This window comes from Diadema antillarum, unplaced genomic scaffold, assembly GCF_040938485.1.
Source record: "Diadema antillarum isolate AM-2024a unplaced genomic scaffold, OU_Dant_1.0 seq00000697_RagTag, whole genome shotgun sequence".
In the NCBI taxonomy this organism is placed as follows: domain Eukaryota; kingdom Metazoa; phylum Echinodermata; class Echinoidea; order Diadematoida; family Diadematidae; genus Diadema; species Diadema antillarum.
The window spans coordinates 1,613,352-1,634,951 of NW_027271602.1; the positions used below are offsets into that span (position 1 = coordinate 1,613,352).

Consider the following 21,600-nt stretch of genomic DNA (forward strand, 5'->3'; position numbering starts at 1 on the left):
GAATATGCTAAAACAGACTTACAGATCAAAAATTAGACTCTCAATGCTTTTGATTAGGCTAAAATATGATCTTGAGCTTAATTTGCATAATTAATTAATTAAAATTAGAAATTGATTGTTTCAAAAAATCTTATAACACAATCTTGTAGATTATGATGCGGGTCTCACGCATGCAAAATTTAATCGCGATTACACTACTCGATGGCCGAGATCTCTGGGGGGGAGGGGCGGAATCCACCCCCCCCACCCGGTCTGAGCTTAGACAAAAAAGCCCGGCCCCTTTAGGGTTAATCTGTTGAGGACGGACTGATTTTGCTACAACACGCATTTCCCGAAAACACCTGCCCGAGTATACATGGGGCTCATCCTCAACAGGTTAAATGTGGTCAACCAGCAGTAAGATAACTTCCCATTTCATAACTGTTTGCTTTCTAGTACTAATTCTCCGGTAAGGTTTCATCAAAAGATACTAGTAAATTAAAGAAGTATGAGATGCAAAGGAAGCTCAAGTAATGTAAGTCATACAAGTTGACGATCACATTATTTCTCCAGACTCTGGAATCATACATGAAGAGTTGTAACTGTAAAAGGAAGGTAATCACACTGCAATTGTGGCATTGGTGGCATCTTAGCAAGTGTCTCCTCAGTACTTCTAGGGTTGAATACTGTGATAGCTCTCATGGGATGCAGCCTGGTAGCACACTGGAGGAGAACTGGTGTATCTCTCAGTAGGCGCATGTGACTGCTGCAAACCTGACCCAGGGGCATCAATATCAGATCCCTCTGGAGCACTGTGAGCATCTTGGGCTTGAGCCTCACTGCCTGTGAAGTTCTTTGGGGAATGCACAGCAGCAAGCCTCAGCCTGTGGATTACCATCAGCAGACTCGCCTCTCGACTTGCTTGCCTCAGGCTTTAGAGGGCCATTTATCGCACCCCGCTGCAGGACATTGAGATGATGGGCTAGTCGGGTGTTCAGTGGGTGGAGGCACAACAACAGATGCAGATGCTGAAGCACCACTTGCTCCTGCCTCAGATGAAAGCATCCCACTCTCTTCGGCTTCCTCGTCATCTTCTTCGTCTTCATCAGCAATATCCTTGTGCCTTCCACTTTCATTGAGGACCTCCAATTTCTGGGACCAGTACTCTTTTTGAAGAGCAAGAATATCTTTCTCCAATTTCAGAAGCTGCATCTTGCTTTTATGTTCAAGTTGTCATCATGGTTGTACGCTTCCTATGCTCCACTAGGTAAAGGTTAAGGATTTCCTGCTGGTTCTGCTCACTCAGACCAGTTATCACAACAACCCGACTGAATATTTGCTGGTGGATCAATTTCTTCTTGGACAGACTTTTGCTTTCTGGCCTGTTTCTCTGCTTCTGCTTTCTTTGCCTGTGCTGCCAAAGCCCTTGCTGATGTACGTGTAGGTTGTAGCTCCTTTTCCGCTCCTTCCAGAGGATGTTCTGCGACGTTTACGAGCACCAGAGCGTCTTGATGGTGCATAGTCCTCATCTTTGGCATCATCTGGCTGCTCAGTTTCACTCTCGCTGACAACTTCTCCTTCAAATGTCTCAAGCTCTTCGTATTCCATGAGGATGTCTTCAGTTGGAGGATTACTTTTAAGAGAAATAGGAATATGGAGACATTAAAAAAAACATTGTCAGCAATCTTATATGAACATTACATCATGATGATTGTAACAGCTGACCCAATTATAACTTCATACTCTTGACTAAGAGAGGTTTTTTTCATTAAAAAAACTTCTTTACACAGATGTCCATGGGCTGCTACACAAGAAGTACTCACAAGTAGAACTATACAGTCACAAAACATGAAGTCCCATTTATTTGCATGTACGGAAGAGTCATAAACTCATGTCAAATAGAGAGTATCTTAGAAATAAACATATGAGATACTAAGAAACCACTTTATGCAATGTTAGAGAGCATACATTTCTAGAGGAATTCAAAGTTTATTTGTAGAAAATCGATTTTCACATGGCTGAGATATCCAAAAACAAAGTAAGGCAAAGTGATCCTAATAAAAGCTGGGTCCCACCTTTTATTAGGATTGCTTTGGATATCACAGCCATTTCAAAACCAATGTTCATCAAATAAACTTTGGATAGAATTCCTCATAGAATTATATAATGCTCTTTTATATTTCATAAGGGTTTTCTCAATCTCATCTCAAAAAAATTCTCCATATAAAAGTTGAAAACCTGAAGCCCCATTTCAACCGAAACTGTAGCAACCTTTAAACAGGGAAGCCTAAATGCAAAATCATTTCACCCTGAACAGCTCGCTATGTGGTGGCATTTCTGACACAACACAAAATGGATAAACAATATACAGTCAACCTCGCATCAAGTCGACATAATCGTGACTGAGCCAAAAACACGTTGACTTACGCAAAAGTCAACATCCATGTAAGTCCACATTTTTGGGTCTCACTCGGGTTTGTTTACCACTACGTCTTTCAAGATTGAGGATAGGATAATTGCAAGCCTGCTGGTGTATGTGAGTATGGCGCACGCATTACCCCAATGGCAACATAACAGGAGCGGGTGGTGTATTCGTGTCCACATCTCTACAAATCGCGTGTTTCATTGTGGTTGATTTGAATTTTCATCAGCTGGGGACCCTTTGGAAGGCAGAAAAATTGCTAACAGCAGAGCTACCAAGTCTCATGCATTCTGCGTGAGACTCAAGCATTTAGGGGTCATCTCATGATCTAACGCATGGCACCCATTTTTCTCACGCATCGGGCGAAGTCTGCAACTTGGGCCTATACATGATAATGAGCATAGCTCAAAAGATTAAAGTGATAGTTGCAAATGGAGGTATATTTCCCTTTTGTCCTTCAAAATAAGTAAAAAATAGGGAGTCACTTAAGTATGCACCTGATCGCACCATGAAGAGCTAAAAATTGAAAAAGCTCCCTACCGTGGGAGGCCATGGGGGGGAACCCCTCCCACACCCCCTCGCTTCGCAGCGCCACATTCTGAGTCATGAAAATCTCAGTCATAAAATTTTTTTGAACTTGGCATCCCTGTAACAGTTCAGAGCTGTTATTTTTTTTTTAAACAAGCCATGCATGTGAAGCACTATGCGATGGTGCTTATCATAGTAAAATTAGAAATGTCGCTATGGCGACTGATGCCTCTGCCAGAACGCATGATTCTCCCAATAGGCGTATAGTACAATGTCTTAAAAATGTGTGATCCATGACAGTTTCACATAACTGGCAAAATATTGATATGACAGGTTTGTCAGAAATAACTTGAATGTCCACTTTCCTTGAACTGGGTTTGCTATAATTGTCGAAGAGTGCAGGTAGACATATTTGGGGAATTGAGAATTTTTACTTGAATTCTGACGGACCCTTTTATAAGTTTATGCATTGAGTGATCTCCAAGGTATGAAGAAAGAGTGTAATTACAGTACAAAATAGATTTTTTTTTTTTTTTTTTTGAGGGGGAGGCATTGAAACCTGGCCTTTGACCCTTAACCTTTGACCTTTGACATTCTGGCTGGAAAATTTCCAGGAGAATCTCCATTAGGTAATGCATGTATATATTAAGTTTGAAAACTAATAATGCAAGCATTTCATATAACTAGTGTATGAGGGAAATAGTAAAATATTGAGGAGTTGACCTTGACCTTTGACCCCATGACTATTGACCTATGACCCCTAAATTCCCTAGATAATCTCTGCCAGTCAGTACATGCGTATCTACCAAGTTCCATGAAGATACATTGAACCATTTGTGAGAAAAGTGATATTATATTTTCACCTAACCTTTGACCTTTGACCTTATGACATGAAACTCTCTGGAGAATCTTTATGCAGTAGTACATGTCTACACCAAGTTTCAAGAAAATACCTTAGGGCATTGCGGAAGGCCCCCAAGAGGGTCATGGTGCCCATTTGAAGGAATTGAGATTCTACTCCCCCTAGGGATGCTACCTGCTAAGTTTGGTCAAAATTCATCATGTTTTCAAGAAGATGAACATGCTACAATTCAGGCTCCATTACAACTGTAGGACTTCTCCCCATCCCCTCTCCTGGGTCCAGGGGGGGGGGGGCACCCCTGATTTCGCCAACCCCATGAACAAACTTGAAACTACAGTCATCAATGTACTAACTCATAGTATTATCTAAGCCTTATCACTTCTGGTTCTAGAGAAAATTTTAAAGATTCCTTGATTTTAGGGGGTTTTGGCCCCCTGGGGGCCCCACAGGTGGGCTATGGTGCCCATTTGAACAAATTGAGATCCTATCCCCCTAGGGATGCTACCTAACAAGTTTGGACCCCTCCCCCACCCCCCTCCCCTGGGTCCCAAGGGGGCACCCCTGATTCCCCTATGAACAAACTTGAAACTACAGTCATCAATGTACTTACTCATAGTATCAACTAAGCCCTATCACTTCTGGTTCTAGAGAAGAAGATTTTTAAAGATTCCTTCATTTTAGGGTGTTTGGGCCCCCTTGGGGCCACCCCCCCCCCCCCCCAAGTGGGCCATGGTGCCCATTTGAACAAATTGAGATCTTATCCCCCTAGGGATACTACCGGCCAAGTTTGGTGAAAATCGGTCATGGGGTTCTCAAGAAGAAGATAAAAATGTAAAAAGTTTACAGACGACGCAAGACGGAAGACGCACGACGGACGCCGGACAAAGAGCGATCACAATAGCTCACCTGAGCCGAAATCAACAAAAATAATGTTTAAAATCTTTGTACCCTGCCTAGGGGGAAATTTGCTCTTGCGACTTTTGCCTGAAACTGTTGTCACGGTTAACATTTGGTGAAGCAGCATGCATTTCGGTAGTTTGAAATGTGTAAATGTTGTGATGTCTTTCCCCTGCTACTAAGTTCGGTCACAGTGAAAGTTCCGTTTGATATTTTAATTTTGCATACGAAATAAAATGCAAGTCTTTTCAACAATAATGCACTTGCGCTTAGATGCAGTTTCTAGTTTTGTATGAAAAATTGCAAGTCTTTCTGCAATGCTCTTGCATTCAAATACAGCATTGCGTGTGATATCCCTGCAAACGGCGTGAACAACCATTTTCAATGAGCGTGCAGAGAGGAGGTGTGAAATAAGTGTCTTCAAATTGTGTACGTTAGTGACAAAAATCACACAAAATATCTTTTTGACTTAGCTCAGAAGGCAAGTGTAATCCCAAGGTACAATACTATGGGGCCCCCAATCCCCCAATATTAAGGAATCTTTAAAAAAAATTGGGCCCTTATTGTACATTTTCATCTTCTACTTGAGCATGCCTGGTCAAATTTTGGTAGAGCTGTGAATAATTTAAATTAGTGACTGCGTAAAAGGTGAACTTGCGATACTCAGGTGAGCACAAGACCCCTGGGTCTCTTGTTTTTGTGTTTTTTCAATAAGTATACATGATGTGTGTTTTGCCCATTTCTTTTTTTTTCTTCTCTTTTAAGGCTGTCGTATCTTCAAGCTATATTCTTATTTGATGACAGTCTTCTGCATCCACACTCCTAATACATGCACCATAATTCAGTCAGATCATTCGATTCACTATATCCCGAGTGGTTTCCAATTGAAGTGTTCTCTTATTCTTTTCTTCAATCCGTTATGTATATCTCAGTTATGTTTGGATGCACACACTGTATGTTTTATTATCTTGAAAATAAAAAGAATGACTATATTTTGATTGTACATATATTCAAAGCAGAAAATTCCCAATAAATTCATTTGAATTTGAAATGTGAATCATTTTCATTCGGTCCAATTTCCAGAAGGTCTGCTCTGGTTTCATCTACAGACATACAAACGGGGCATATCACACAATGAATATTACTAACCTTGTAGTGATGGAAGTACAGTTCACGTAAGGTATAAAATACTATGTAACCATTATACTAAAATCAATTGTGATTTCTTCTGTCTATTCTACATGTGCCTGTGTAGTTTGTGCCCCCGTGTCTGAATTGTGGAAAGTTTACAGATAATAATTTCTCCCTGTGACTTGCACTCCGCATGAAACGTATCTCGAGAAGATCCATACTAGTATTCAATCTGAAAAGCGCAACCGCTCAATTCGGTCAGGTATGTTTAGTATATAGCCCATGTGAACATCGGATGTATAGTGTAAATGGTAGTAGACCAGTTGGGTATTAGACTAAGATGGTCATTAGACTAAATGGTGGCAGACCAGTTGGGTATAAGACTAAGTGGTCATTAGACCAAATGGTCCATAGAGTGATCATAGACCAATTCATAAGTAGCCCAACTGGTTATTAGACTAATTGATAAATTGCCTAAGTGGGCGGAGCCCCAGTGCGAATTAGACGAAATGGTGATTATAGACAAAATGGTTACAGACGAATCGAGTATTAGACGAATAGGTGAGGAAACCATGTGACATGTGTGACCCGCGACAATGGTTTCAGGCAAAAGTCGCAAGAGCAAATTCCCTCCTAGGTGGGTACAAAGATTTTGACCATTATTTTTGTCAATTCAGGTTTTTTTCAGAAATCGAATCTTTGATATGTTTTCTACATCTATGCTAAATTTCATAGCATAAGACTAAGTTTTTCCTATAATCGAAAATGGAATTTTAAGCACCCTATGTTGGATCGCACTTGTCAGTTTTGAGCTTCTTTCGAACACTGCGCCAATATCCCCAATGTTGCTAGGTGAAGGGTCTCTCATGCGATTGGCTAGTGCGTCGCATACATTTACATAATTCGGCTTTCGGAGACACTAGATGCAGCGTTTGGGGAATGCTTTGTGCACGATTACATGTTCCATTGTTCTTGCTATAGTGGTTTATATACGCTCGCTCTGTAGTGAGTGCTCTTCGTTTGGCTTTCTATCCAAACTATTCTACCGCAATGTTCGACAACGGAAGTGAAACAAAAATCATGTAGCATGACATAATCGTGTGAAAAGAAAACTAAATATTCTCAAATTTGTCTCGGTATAACGAACACTGCTATAACGAGATATCGGTTATTTCGAGGAAATTTTCCCGGTCCCAAATTTCCTTCCACACAAGTCTATGTAAAATGCTACTCTTATAGCGAGATCGGCTATAACGAAATAACTGCTACAACGAGATAAAGTTTGTGATTTCCAAACAAAGAAAAACATAGCCAATCAAACCTGTTATAGCGAGGTAAAGCAAAATGTCTTCGGGTAAAGCTTCACTTCGCCTGTGCTAGAGTGTCCCTCTTGCAAAAGAAAGCCCTCCGCATTATCTGCCATTCCCCTGTACGTTCTCATACAAACATGTTGTTTGCCTCTAATAAGCTCTTAAAAATTAAAGATTTATTTTTGTGTAATTTAGGCCAATTTATGTACAAGTATTGTAACAATTTGCTTCCACCTATTTTTGATTCCATGTTCCTGAAAAACCAATCATTTCATGCAGACGTTCCAATGAATTTCATTTACCCTCTTACGCACGATCCTTGCTAAAAATACACTTATTTATATCGGCCCAAATTATTGGAATTCTCTGAATCATGATATAAAAAACGCCCCATCCATACATTCTTTCAAGAGGAGACTGAAGTCCTTTCTATTGCAGTCGTATGACTATGCAGGACACAACTAGCCATTTGGCCTTCTTTCTCACATAAAGACTTACTCACTTTTTCCTCTTTGAAGAAGAAATTGTAATCTTTTGGATGTCTGCTGCCATCTACGCTTTCGCCATCTACGCTTTCGCCAAAAGAGTCAAAGACATGAATGTCTGTCTTATTCCTGTTCTCACGTCCATTCATTTCCTTGCTTTTCTCTTTTCAGACACTACAATATCACTTTTTTTTCCTCCACAACTATCATCTGTTTCTCTTGACACGCTTTTGTCGAAGATCACTGTCTCTGTTGTGCATTTTCGTTTGCTATTTTGTCTTCTATTTGTTAATCGTTTCTAGTCCGTTTGTCCCGTACAGCCTTTTCTTCAGTAGTTGTTTTGTTGTCTAGTCTTGTTTCATGTTTGTTCGTGTCTGTTAGTCTTGTCCATCCCGTTTTGTCCCGTACAGCCTGTTCTCCAGCAATTGTTTTGTTGTCTAGTCTTGTCCTATGTTGTTCACGTCTATGATAGTACGTGTATTTATCTGTGAATCTAATTCTCAGTGGGCTTCCAGACTTCTTCCTCTTTTTTTCTCTCCTTTTGTATTTATGATGCTTCAATTAATCTTTCCATTGATGTTGTTATTCTAGAGGGGCCCACATTCTACAAGCTCTGCTTTTTGGGGGGTCTCTCCATTTTTTCGCACTTTAAGCAAAGCTATACATGTACTTTATTTCGATCACTTCTGGTTTTTTTAACTACAATGTATAATTTCTATAAGGTCCTCCTCAATTGTTTTACATTCTTTTTGATACATAAGGTTCTGTTTACCTTATTCTCTGTTGTCAAAAGAAGTGTAACTTATATGTTTTGTCGAAAAATGAAATAAACTTTGAATTGAATGGAATTGAATTGCTATCATGTTCCGAGATTATAAAGCTCGATGCGCCAAAAACTGTCTTGTACGTACACAAATTTTCTTCAGTTCACTCTACAGCTAGCACCGCATGTTGTACGTGTATGTGTGTGTGTGCGCGCACTGATACATGCAGAAAATGTGGTGGGACGGCCGTATACATGACATCATCATGACGTTTAGCAAGTGTGAGGCAATCTGATGCTGTGATTGGCTTTCTACATAGGGAATTCCCCATCTTCACACACACGCAGTCATAATGTACGTACATACAGAATGTGTCGCACACACACACACACAGCATTGTGCAGACCATATTCAAGCTTTCCACACACAACACACACCCATACCCATACCATAACCACATACCAATCCACAGACGATCTTCACACAATCGCAAGCTATATAGATTTACAAATTCAAACATCTACAATTAATAAGAAAAACATTCTTGATATCAGATTTCATTGGCGAAAAAACATCTTCTTACCCATAAAGGTGAGTAATTACCTCACACACATTACCAAGTGATCAGTATTGATTGAAAGCTGATGGGTAGTCCCACATGTACAAATTAATGTCTTTATGGTATGCTTTCTTTTATGCCTACTGATATATAATGAGATATCGGCTGTAACGAGGAAAACGACTCGGTCCCGACCTTCTCGTTATATTGAGTTTCCACTGTATTAACGTCATTGCCCTCATGACATCACAAACTATAAAGCAACACTAGGGGCGGGGGTATTAATCACCTTCAGTGATAATTCTAGTTTTGCTGGCTAGTTTATATGAGTGTATATATGATTAAAGCCGAAATAAAATTAATGAAATCACAGCGATCCCGCCGGGTGACAGTATAGCATTCAAAAAATAGTTGAATAACGCATGTTAATCTACTTAATTGAGTCAGTGTTTAGAAAAAGAAACAAACGCATTTAACAGTTTAAATAGATCTGGGATTGTCCATTATCATGTAACAAATGATAACATAAATATGAGTGTGTATGGTTTAAGTCACAATAATTACTGAAATCATCGCGATCCCGCCGGGTTACAGTAGCGTAAAAATAGTTGAATAAGTGCATGTTAATCTACTTAATTGAGTTGGTGTTCAGCAAAAGAAACAAACACATTTAACAGTTTGAATAGATCTGGGTTTGTTCATTATCATGTAATGTTCACTGCATTTCACGATGAAGATTTTTCTTTCTTTCAGAATGGTCTATGAGGTACAGATCTGCATAAAAAGGATCACAACCTTCCAAATTCAACCCTGTCGCATATTTTTCAAGAACGGGTGTACAAAATGAGAGGAGATTTTCAGAAGAAAACAAAGAACGCATTTTTTAATCCCTTCGGGCGCAACAATCATACATTGTATGGGATTACAACCGAAATGATTTATGAAATCATCGCATTCCTGCTGGGCACCAACAGCATTACATACTTCGCAAGTTACAATAAACAACGCACGTATGTTACTCTATTTGCGCTGGTGTTTAGAAAAACTTCCTTTAACAAACGCATTTTTTACAATCTGATTTTGTTCATTGTCATTTTACACTGTATTTCACAAATGAAAAAATATCACTCTTTCAGAATGGTTCAATACAAGAGGAAGAAATAGGTGTAGAATCACGAACATGATCCTGCCGAGTAGGCGTACTTCTCAAGAACATAATTATTGTGCAACTATTAAGCGAAGAGATTTTTGGCAGAAAAATTAACGCATTTCAACTCCTATTTTTTCCCCATATTTTTATGTATAAATTCACAAATATTTGCCCTTTATTGTCTCAATAATAACGATCCTTAATTGTGTAATAACAACGCAAAGGATGTTCTTAAGTTTGATTGACGGGTATATGACGTCGTGTTTATGTTTTTCTTTGTTTTTGATGCGTACGGTTATAACGAGGTAATATCGCCGGTCCCACGGACCTCGTTATAACAGGGTTTCACTGTGTAATGATAAGCAGGTGCTGCGGGGATCTATCATTTGGTCTACTCCCACTTCGTCCATTACCCGTTTCGTCTCAACCCACATCCGTGGTTTTATCATATTTTCTGAAAGAGCTATCTTTCTTCTACATTATTCTTTAGTTTGGGATCATAACATGAATGGGAAAGTGTGTTTACAGCAGATTTTCTACAACCCCCTCTTTGAGGGAGAGTAGACTGATCAGGTTTGTATTAGAGGTCCCCTTTCATTTCTTGAAATCCTTTGGACACTCTTCACTTTCAGGTCCAATAACTCTAGAAAGGATAATGACACTGCTTTGAAAGTTGGCAATAATCATGGACAGAATGTGTGAATACATATACGATGTACAACGTGCTAAATTTCAGCTTAATCTGGTAAGCCCTCCATTGTTGTTGCTCCGGTGGTTGACATCCTGTGTTTTGTCCCTTTCATCGCACAGCTAGCGCAGCCTGGTGAAAGATTAAGTGCTTGAATAGACCCTGTACTTCAGAGCTTCTTTTCTCAGTTCAAACTTTTCCAGAGTGTGGGCTTTCTTTCCGATATGTATATAGGTTAGGAGAATCCATTTGAGTTGAGTTATACATCATTTTAAAGTTTAGAGTCTGCTCTTTCAGAATATGCCCTTAACTAAAAATCCACATCTGGCGATTTTTTTGTTGGTTTTGTGGTGCAGGGTCACATTAAGTCCAATCGCCACTATGTCTAATAATGACCAGTCCCTCTACTTACGAGATGGGCTATGCCTATTCCGTCTAATATCCATTTCGTCTGTTACCATTTGGTCTATATGTGATCGGCGACAACGGTTTCAGGCAAAAGTCGGGAATTTTGAAAATTCATTTTTTTCACTGAATCATGTTGCCCATTTCCTAAGCTTTGCATTGATATAAAACACTTGTATTCTTCGGCAACATAAGTGGGCATAGAAAGAGAAATAAAATGCACTTTTTAAGTTGTTAGCCTGACAAACTTGCGAGAAAACAGGCTTTGAAGATTCACCTCTTTCTCAAAGACAATGTCCGAGCGGCGATGCGAGGGGAGAATCACCCATCCGTAAGATGGTGCCAATCAATGTTAAGCTCCGCCTCTAGCAACCACATCGCCTTCTGATTGGCTCACTGAGAGAGTCAAATTTCCCGGGCACCTTCCTCTGAGCTCAGAGTATGGAGCCGAAAAACAATGCGTTTCACTCGGGTTTGTTTACCAGTGCGTCTTTCAAGATGGCGAATACGATAATTGCACGTATGGTGTACATGTACATGTGTATGGTGCACGCATTACGCAATGGCATCCACACGCCATGACCGTGTGCATGTAACAGGAACGGTGGCGAATCCACACATTTACAAATCGCGTTTTCATTGTGGTTGATTTGTCTTTATCATTGGCGACCCTTTTGAAGGCAGAAAATTGCTAGTGCTGGCAAGGGTCACGCTTCCTGTTGTTTTGCTTTTACCAGACATGCATATGTTACTTTGTTCGGTGGTGCTAATTAAATTATAACAAGCAAACAAACAAACACGAGTCGTTAGTCTGGTGCGATCTTGATGTGTAGTATTTGAATATAATTGGTCACATATGACCGCTCCTTTAATCTCATCTACCTTCCATTGAGTCAGTCTGCTGTCATAATTTTTACTACAGTGGAAACTCGATATAACGAGATGGTCGGAACCGAGTTGTTTTCCTCGTTATAGCCGATATCTCGTTATATCAGTAGGCATAAAAGAAAGCATAACATAAAGACATTAATTTGCACATGTAGGACTACCCATCATCTTTCAATCAATACTGATAACTTGGTAATGTGTGTGAGGTAATTACTCACCATTATGTGTAAGAAGATGTTTTTTCGCCAATGAAATCCGATATCAAGAATGCTTTTCTTATTAATTGTAGAAGTTTGAATTTGTAAATCTATATAGCTTGCAATTGTGTGAAGATCGTCTGTGGATTGGTATGTGGTTATCGCATGGGTGTGTGTGTGTCACGTGTGTGTGTGACACATTCTGTATGTACATTATTACTGTGTGTGTGTGAAGATGGGGAATTCCCTACGTACATGTAGAAAGCCAATCACAGCATCAGATTGTCTCACACTTGCTAAACGTCACGATGATGTCATGTATACGGCCATCCCACCACATTTTCTGCATGTATCAGTGCGCACACACACACACATACACGTACAACATGCGGTGCTAGCTGTAGAGTGAACTGAAGAAAATATGTGTGTACAAGCGTATAGCTGGACTACAGAGCTTTACAATCTCGGAACATGATTCGGATAGCACAGACGAAGTAAAGCTTTACCCGAAGACATTTTGCTTTACCTCGCTATAACAGGTTTGATTGGCTATGTTTTTCTTTGTTTGGAAATCACAAAATTTATCTCGATATAGCAGTTATTTCGTTATAGCCGATCTCGCTATAAGAGTAGCATTTTACATAGACTTGTGTGGAAGGAAATTTGGGACTGGGAAAATTTCCTCGTAATAACTGATATCTCGTTATAGCAGTGCTCGTTATACCGAGTTTCCCCTGTACCAAGTTTGTGCATTTGTCGAATTGGAAACAGAATAATTTTAGTTTACTGTACAATTACAGAGTTGACCCTGAGTATACAACTTACAGCAAGTGTAAACATGCTTTCCCCCACTACACTTAAAGACCATCATACACACCAAATTTGACCTTCATAGCTTGAATGGTTTATTTTGATACAAAAATTAGTGGTTACCATGGCAACACATTTTCCTTAAACTAACACATTGGCGTCTTGCAAAACTACACTTCTAGATCATGATACATACTAAATTTGACTTTAATTGCTTGAATGATGGAAAAGTTATTTGATCTGTAAGATTTTGGCAATGGTTTGTGTGACATACACAAAAATTATGTGTTCCACATCTATACCTCAGGGCCATAATGCCTACCAAATTTGGTTTCAATTGCTTGAAAACTGTGGAAGAAGTTCACTCTACAGGATTTTTTTTTTAAAAATGCGGTTACCATGGCAACGCATTGTCCGATACAAATACAAAGGACATTTTGCAAAACTACACTTAAAGAGCATCATACACACCAAATTTCACCTTCATAGATTAAATGGTTCAATTTGATACAAAAATGAGTGGTTACCATGGCAACACATTTTTCTTATATTAACACATTGGTGTCTCGCAGAACTACACCTCCCGACCATCATACATGCTAAATTTGACCTTAATTGCTTGAATGATGTGGAAGTTATTCAATCCACAAGGTTTTGGTAAAATTATGGTTACCATGGCAACGCTTTGTCCGACAAACAAAAATTATGTGTTCCACATCTATACCTCAGGGCCATAATGCCTACCAAATTTGGTTTCAATTGCTTGAAAACTGGAAGAAGTTCACTCCACAGGATTTATAAAAAAACATGCGGTTACCATGGCAACGCATTGTCCGATACAAATACAAAGGACATTTTGCAAAACTACACTTAAAGAGCATCATACACACCAAATTTCACCTTCATAGATAAAATGGTTCAATTTGATACAAAAATGAGTGGTTACCATGGCAACACATTTTTCTTATATTAACACATTGGTGTCTCGCAGAACTACACCTCCCGACCATCATACATGCTAAATTTGACCTTAATTGCTTGAATGATGTGGAAGTTATTCAATCCACAAGGTTTTGGTAAAATAATGGTTACCATGGCAACGCTTTGTCTGACAAACAAAAATTATGTGTTCCACATCTATGCCTCAAGGCCATAATGCCTACCAAATTTGATTTCAATTGCTTCAAAACTGTGGAAGTTGTTCACTCTACAAGATTTCGAAGAAAACATGCGGTTACCATGGCAACACTTTGTCAAATACAAACACAAAGATTGTCTTGCATAACTATACCTATAGATCATCATAGATACCAATTTTGAAATTGATTGCTTAAATACTATGGAAGTTATTCAATCCACAAGGATTTGGTAAAATTATGGTTACCATGGCAACGCATTGTCCGACAAACATAAAAGACATGTCTTGCACATCTATACCTCAATATCATTTACCGTAAGTTTCATTTCAATTGCTTCAAAACTGTAGGAGTTCACGACGCAAGATTTTCAACAGACCGACCGACCGCCTGCCCGACCAACATCACGGTGATTCCTATATACCCCCTTCACACTATGTGTGACTATGGCTGCGTTTATCAACTCCTTTTCTCAGCTGAAACAGGTTATCCAAACAGCTTTCAAGGAATTTTTACGAGTTGATAAACGCAAAGCTGTTTTGAAAGCCCTTTAGGAAAGCCTTTTATGAAAGGGTGCGTTTATCAACTCTCCTTTCTCAGCAGAAACAGGTTATCCAAACAGCTTTCGAGGAATTTTCACAAGTTGATAAACGCAAAGCTGTTTTAAAAGCCCTTTAGGAAAGCCTTTTCGAAAGCCCCAAATTTGTGACGATCCAAGCTGGTTTCCTAAACAGGTTATCAGAAACCTGTTTGTAAAAGCCTTTCGAAGTTGATAAACGCAAAGCTGTTTTGAAAGCCCTTTAGGTCGCCCTACTGCGGTTACGCATGTTTCCAGTTTCTGAAAAGACTCGCACCACGTAAAGTGCACACGAGTACGTGTACACAGGTGTATACATACAGCTATGTGTAATGCACGCATATGCTTGGAACAAGGAGGTGTTTCTCTCACCAACAAGGTTTGAGAAATAGAGTAACAACAGTCTCATTCCCTTTGATCCCATGTCTCATGCCGCCACTCAGAAATATTTGAAGTATGTGCTAAACTGGAGCTGCCTCACAGATAGGAAGACAATTGATTCATGTGGCACTGTATCATGACTCGTCACTCTCAAAGGAAGATATGTCTTTATGATGGTAATTGCTTTTCGCCGTCCCTTCTTAGAAAACAAGCGGCACATACATAGTACAGGCAGTCAGTGCCATGGAAAGGGCTCTCGAAAGGGCTATGGAAAGGGCTATGGAAAGGGCTATCGAAAGCCGTTTAAACAGGGGAAAGTTGATAAACGCAGCCGATGAAAACAAGTGGCACATTAATAGTACAGGGAGTGGACAGGGCTTTCGAAAGGGCTATGGAAAGGGCTTTCAAAAGGGCTATGGAAAGGGCTATGGAAAGGGCTATCGAAAGGGCTTTCAAAAGTCGTTTAAACTGGGGAAAGTTGATAAACGCAGCCTATGTGTGGCGGGGGTATAAGAACTGGGAGTCGGAACTAAAAATGGAAAGGATATACAGTAATGATAAGTTGCACACGCATTAAAATATTGTCCATTTTGGCCACGAGTGTCGCTACATGAAAAGTTTTTGAATACTTTATTTTTTTTTCTCTCGTTGCGGTGTGGTCTGACCTATTATCACACACGCGTATCTCGCGAAAAAGAAAATCGAATGATTATATTCAATAGCTTAGGAACATTGGAAGGTATTTCTGTGTCATATCGCATGGTTTAAAGAAAACATGAACTACTCTGCAAAACAGGAAAGAGACATGGATAGCTTGAATTTGGTTTTCAATGGTTCGTTTGTCATGTGATTGAAAGCGGCAAGTCAAGAAATGGAACCTCCCAAAAAGAAAATGGAATTATTATGATTATGTTATGTGGTTTAGAAGAAACATGGAAGGAACGGTACTCGGTTATTTGTCACTGATAATGGGTGGTAAAGAAGGATAACAGCGGGACTGAAACATGTTTGTTTCTGAGTCTTCCCACTTCAGATAGTACATGTAGAAATCGAGACTGAACGGGCACTTGTGCAGTGTGTTACTGCGTTCAGTACAGACTCTGTAAAACGGGGATAGCTGCGTGAATTCGCTTCTCAATGTTTCATTCATCGCATGTTTGAAAGCGGCAGGTCAAGAAATGGAACCTCGATGTACTGTAAAACATGATATATTCGCGGCATGAAATTTTTGCGAATTGGAGCCGACAGCCTTTTTCGCGGCATGAAATTTTCGCGAATTGCTACTGGCATTCAATGCATGTAGTGTAGACAAAAGCTTTCGCGTGCATTTTAATTTTGCGAATTTTGGCGCTCGCGAAATTCGCGAAATTAAAGTGCATGCGAAAATTCCTCGTTTTACAGGATCCGATCAGATTGCTTATGTTTTTCTTTATCATGATGCACCAAAAATGTCCTTGTTATAACCAGAATCTCGTTATAACCGAACTCGTAACCGATTCGTTTTGCCATAGGTTTACACGCAAAGGAAAATGGGACCAACGCGATCACTTGTTATAAGCAGTTCCTCGTTACAACCGAACTCGTTATAATGGGGTTTCACTGTATTCTTATCCACTAAGCCAATCGTCCGGACCTAAGATTATATGGGGCACACATGTGGTGCTTCTCAACTTTAGAGCAAGTATGTACAGTGCACTCACATTATAATGAACACATTTGTGATGAAATTTTCATCACAAAGAAATGCAGAGTGGTTTGCCGATTAGGACACCATGCATGATTTTTCACTGCTGCTTGGTTTGGGTGCAGAAGTGCTCATTGTTATATTCACACAAACTCTTCTATGTTTTTCTTTTTTCTTTTTTTTCCCCTTTTTTTTTCAGAATTTATACCACTGTACAAGAAACTTCAATCCCATAGGTTAAAACGGATGGGTTAGTTGGGACCTGATATTAAAAACAGATTCTTATATCTGACCTCACTAAAATGGGTTTCCCCTCTATCAGGAGTATTTTGCAAAACAACACTAAAACAACCTGTCTCTCTACATTTCAAGAAATATGAGGCTACATGTAATTTCAACAACTTAACAAAATTCTTGGACTTAATGCAGCTTACTCATAGAATCCTTGAGCATAGTCATTGTTGATTCTTCTAGCCATCTCCTTAAGTTCTTGGCAGAGCTCCGGCTGATACCTGAATTCAGGATGATCCTCTGTCCAGTCATTCTCCTCATTGTCCTGATCTCCAAGTCCATCATCAAGGTCAATGGACATAAGGCGGCATATTTTTCGGGAGAGAAGGGTCATGTTATGCCGTTTTCCCACCATCTTTGCCTCCATGTACTGCTTGTACTCCTTCCTAGCGGCCTGGACTAGATTCTTCCACTGAGTGCGGCATTTCTCCCCACCTTTGCCACGCACAAGGTGGTCTTCAAGGGGGCCAAACCTGAACAGAAACAACATATCACAAGATAGTGATCATCAATGCATCACACTTTTATTTACTTTTTTTTTGTACTGTGGGGGAGGGGATATTGTTTATAGCTGTGTTACTTTCATTCTTTCCATTGCAGTGGAATTCTGTTATATAATAAGATCGTTGGTTCCAGATGATTTATCTTGTTATACTTGGTGTTACAACAAACATTTCCCACTTTTGATCCTGAATTAGTTCAAAAATTTTACATCAGATGACATTGATATGAGCAATAAATGAACAGTGTACAATTTTGTTGGAGGCAATTCTAAAATGACAGTATAATTCAGTTTCATGAAATTAAACATTAATTTTTCAATTTTCAACCCTCTGTACAAAACTTTAACTTTACACAGAAGTCAATTGGTGTGTATGGGAGTGTGTAGTTGACACGCAGACAATAGTCCTGGACAATGACCAGGATTTGAATGCTCTATCTATTCATGAGGAATTCCACTAGCACAGCTAGTCTTTATTTATTCTGAAATGTGGTGTATGCAAGCACATGGAAGCATGTGCTTACTTTTTACATGTGCATGCATTTCACCCTTTGCTAGGAATTCAGACTGGCAGTGCCCAGGGCAATCCATCATGTATAATTAACCCTATTTCTGTCACATACGCCGTTAGCCAGACTGGCTCAGACATTTTGCAGTGCACAGACACAATATTGTTGATGGCCATTTCTGATTATCATTATTGACATTAATGTGTAACGTTGTACATCATTTAAAAGCCTATGGTCTAAACTTTCATATTACATAATAATCTGAGTGAGGGCGCCCTTCAATTTTAAGTAGGACGCCCTCTTATGTCACATATCTATCATTGCAGACTTACTTCTACATGTTACCACCTCATTTTTTCACACAACATGCCCTTGCATCACAAAAAGGTCTCACAGATGTTGTAGAGAATTTATTCAGCTTTCAGATGATATGATTTTTTCATCAATAGCATCAGTACTTTTCATTTTATTAACAAAAGTCTGTGGCAATTACAACCTAGATTTCACACATTTTGTGTATCGGTACTGTAATTTCTGATTTTGTGAATGATGTTGGCCTGAAAGTAGATAAAGCGTGTTTGTATCTTGTCAAGCTGATACAAATTGAATTGTGCTTTTTCTTTTAAACTTACATTAATCTTGTCCTATGATATTGCCATAATGATAAGAAAATCTGCGGATAAAAATTATTATTGAAAATATTCAAACTTCCGAGTGTCCATTCCAGTTGATCATATGCTAGTTGACGACTTTCTGCACTCTCCTCATTGAAACAGAGTTGAACTATCACAGCAGTCACTTTCTTTATAATAAACCTGCATTGAACTGAAGTTTCACATAGTGATTTCCTATGTAATAATAATGATAAACAGTCAAACATACCCGAACATCAAGACTGTACAGCTTCAGGCGGCCAGCAGGAGGCTCCTCTAACCCTATTGCTCCTTGCACCCTGCCCCGCTGGCCCCGGCTAACTAGAGACCCATTGCACTGCTGTTACTGCTGAGTAAACAGTTACAACTGCTGCACTGAATGTGCAGTGTTCATTTATTCTACAGATAGACCGGGGGCCCAGAATATTTATTCAGCTGAAAAGGGTCTCACGGTTTGATGGTCTCATCATATTAGGATGTGGCCAAGGGTCAATAAAAAGAATTGCTGGCAAGTCACATCCTGTGCCGTAAGCCTAGGGGCCACAAAAAGGGGCCCTGAAAAATGCATTTATTCAGCCAAAGGGGGTCACGGACAAAAGTTGGTGGATATTGTTCCTTTGGGTGTACCTATCATGAAAACAGCAATGCCAGCTATTTTATCCTGTACGGGGCCCCAGACAGTAGCCCCAAAGGGCCCCACCCATATGGTGTTATTCAGCTGAAAAGGGTCACGGCTAATTTCTTTTGCAATGGAAGAAGTACCCATCAGAGATATCCAAAACATCAATGCCAGCTATTTTATCCTGTACGGGGCCCCAGACAGTAGCCCCAAACAGTAGCCCCAAAGTGCCCCACCCATATACTGTTAATCAGCTGAAAATGATCTTGGCAAATTCTTTTGCAACGGAAATATTAGGTCCAGATTTGTCCCCCTCCCCCTCCCGCACATAATACGATCTTATCTACCTGAAAACAGCCATGGCTAATTTCTTTTGAGATGGATGTAGGCCCTGTATAGTACACGCCAGATATACAAAAGACACCATTTGTGTGTGTGTGTGTGTGTGTGTGTGTGTGTGCGTGGGGGGGGGGAGGGTCTCAGCCAGTAGCCAAGAAGTGCCCCCTGAATGATTTTAAAAGGAGTCAACTTCTTTTGCAATGGAACAAGTACACAACAAGATATCCAAAACACCAAAGCCAGTTATTATCCTGATATACGGCTAATTTCTTTTGTGATGGACGTAGTACGCAAAAGTGATAACCACACCACCAAAGCAAGTTGTATTATGCTGCACTGGGCCCCAGACAGTATAGCCCCAATGTGCCCCACCCATAAGGTTTTTTTTTTTTTTTCCAGCTGAAAAGGGTCATGGCTACTTTCTTTGTTTGCAAAGGAAGGAGCTAGTACTCAACAAAGATACCCAAAGCACAAATACCAGTTATTTTGTCTTTTACGGGGACCTACAGTAGCCCAGAAAAACCATTTCATTTGAGTTTGTTTAGCTGAAAAGGGTCATGACTATTTTCTCTTTTGGCAATTGAATTAGTACAGCTGAGATACACCAAACATCAAGGCCAGTTATTTTTTCCTGTACAAGGCCCTTTCATACAGTAGCCCACAATTAAGCGCCCCCACATGATTTCTTTTAAAATTAGTTGGAAAGAGTCATTATTAATTCCTTTTTCAACAGAAGAAGTACACAACAGAAATGCCCATAACACCAAAGTCAGCCATTTTATCCTGTACATACTGCATATGGGGCCCCAGACAGTAGACCAGGGCCCCGTTTCATAAAACTTGTGATCAGTGACAAGTTGTCATAGTTGTTATAAGCTACTGATATCCTTTCATCAGATTGGCTGAGAGCAAATTTGTCACAGAAATGTGGCAGTTGTCATTGATAACAAGTTTTATGAAATGGGGCCCAGAAGTAACCCCATTTGATTTTTAAGGAGAGTCATGGCTAGTTTCTTTTGCAATGGAAGTTGTAGACAAGAGTGATACCATACACACTAAAGCCAGCTACCAGGTATGTAATCCTGTACAAGACCCTACATATATAGTAGCACTAAAGTGTTCCCCCTTCTTCTGGTTTTATTCACCTAAAATAATAATAATGAACATAATAAAAACAACAATAATAATAGTAATCACCATCATCACCATCATCATGGCTAATTTCTTTTGCAATGGAAGTTGTACACAACAGCTGAGATACATGAAACACCAAAGCCAGTTATTTTATCCTGTCCGGGTCCCGAGACAGTAGCCCAGAAGTGCCCCAAATGGTTTGAGCAAAATGTCATGGCTATTGTCTTTTGTGATACAAGTGGTACACAACTGAGAAATGCAGAACATGAAAGCTAGTTATTTCTTCCAACATTTGGCCCAAGACAGTAGCCCAGCATTGCCCCACATAAGTTGTCAAAAGAGTCATGGCCAATTTCATTTGCAACTGAAGTAGAACACAACGGAGATACCCAAAACACCAAAGCCAGTTATTTCATCCTGTACGGGGTCCCAAACAGTAGCCCGTAAGTGTCCCCTATGATATTTAAAATGGAGTCATGATTAATTTCGTAGACTATATCCAGCTGATAAATTTTGTAGATTGAATTACTTTCATGCTCACTATGTTTCTTTCCTATGTTCTTTCCAGGGCATAAGAACTCAATTTCCTTATTTACCTTCAAGGTTATTGAGATGATAAAAAACAATCTAGTCCAATTCGGACCTGTCACTTCTACAATGATCATTTTGAGGCTCACATTTCTTCCATGTGCTTACAGGC

The 21,600-nt window shown here is 39.7% G+C and overlaps 1 pseudogene; it reads right to left on the reverse strand.

Moving 5' to 3' along the window:
* Nucleotides 1-906: 906 nt before the first annotated feature.
* On the reverse strand, nucleotides 907-18,670 carry LOC139737645 (uncharacterized; annotated as a pseudogene).
* Between the last annotated feature and the right edge of the window lie 2,930 nt (nucleotides 18,671-21,600).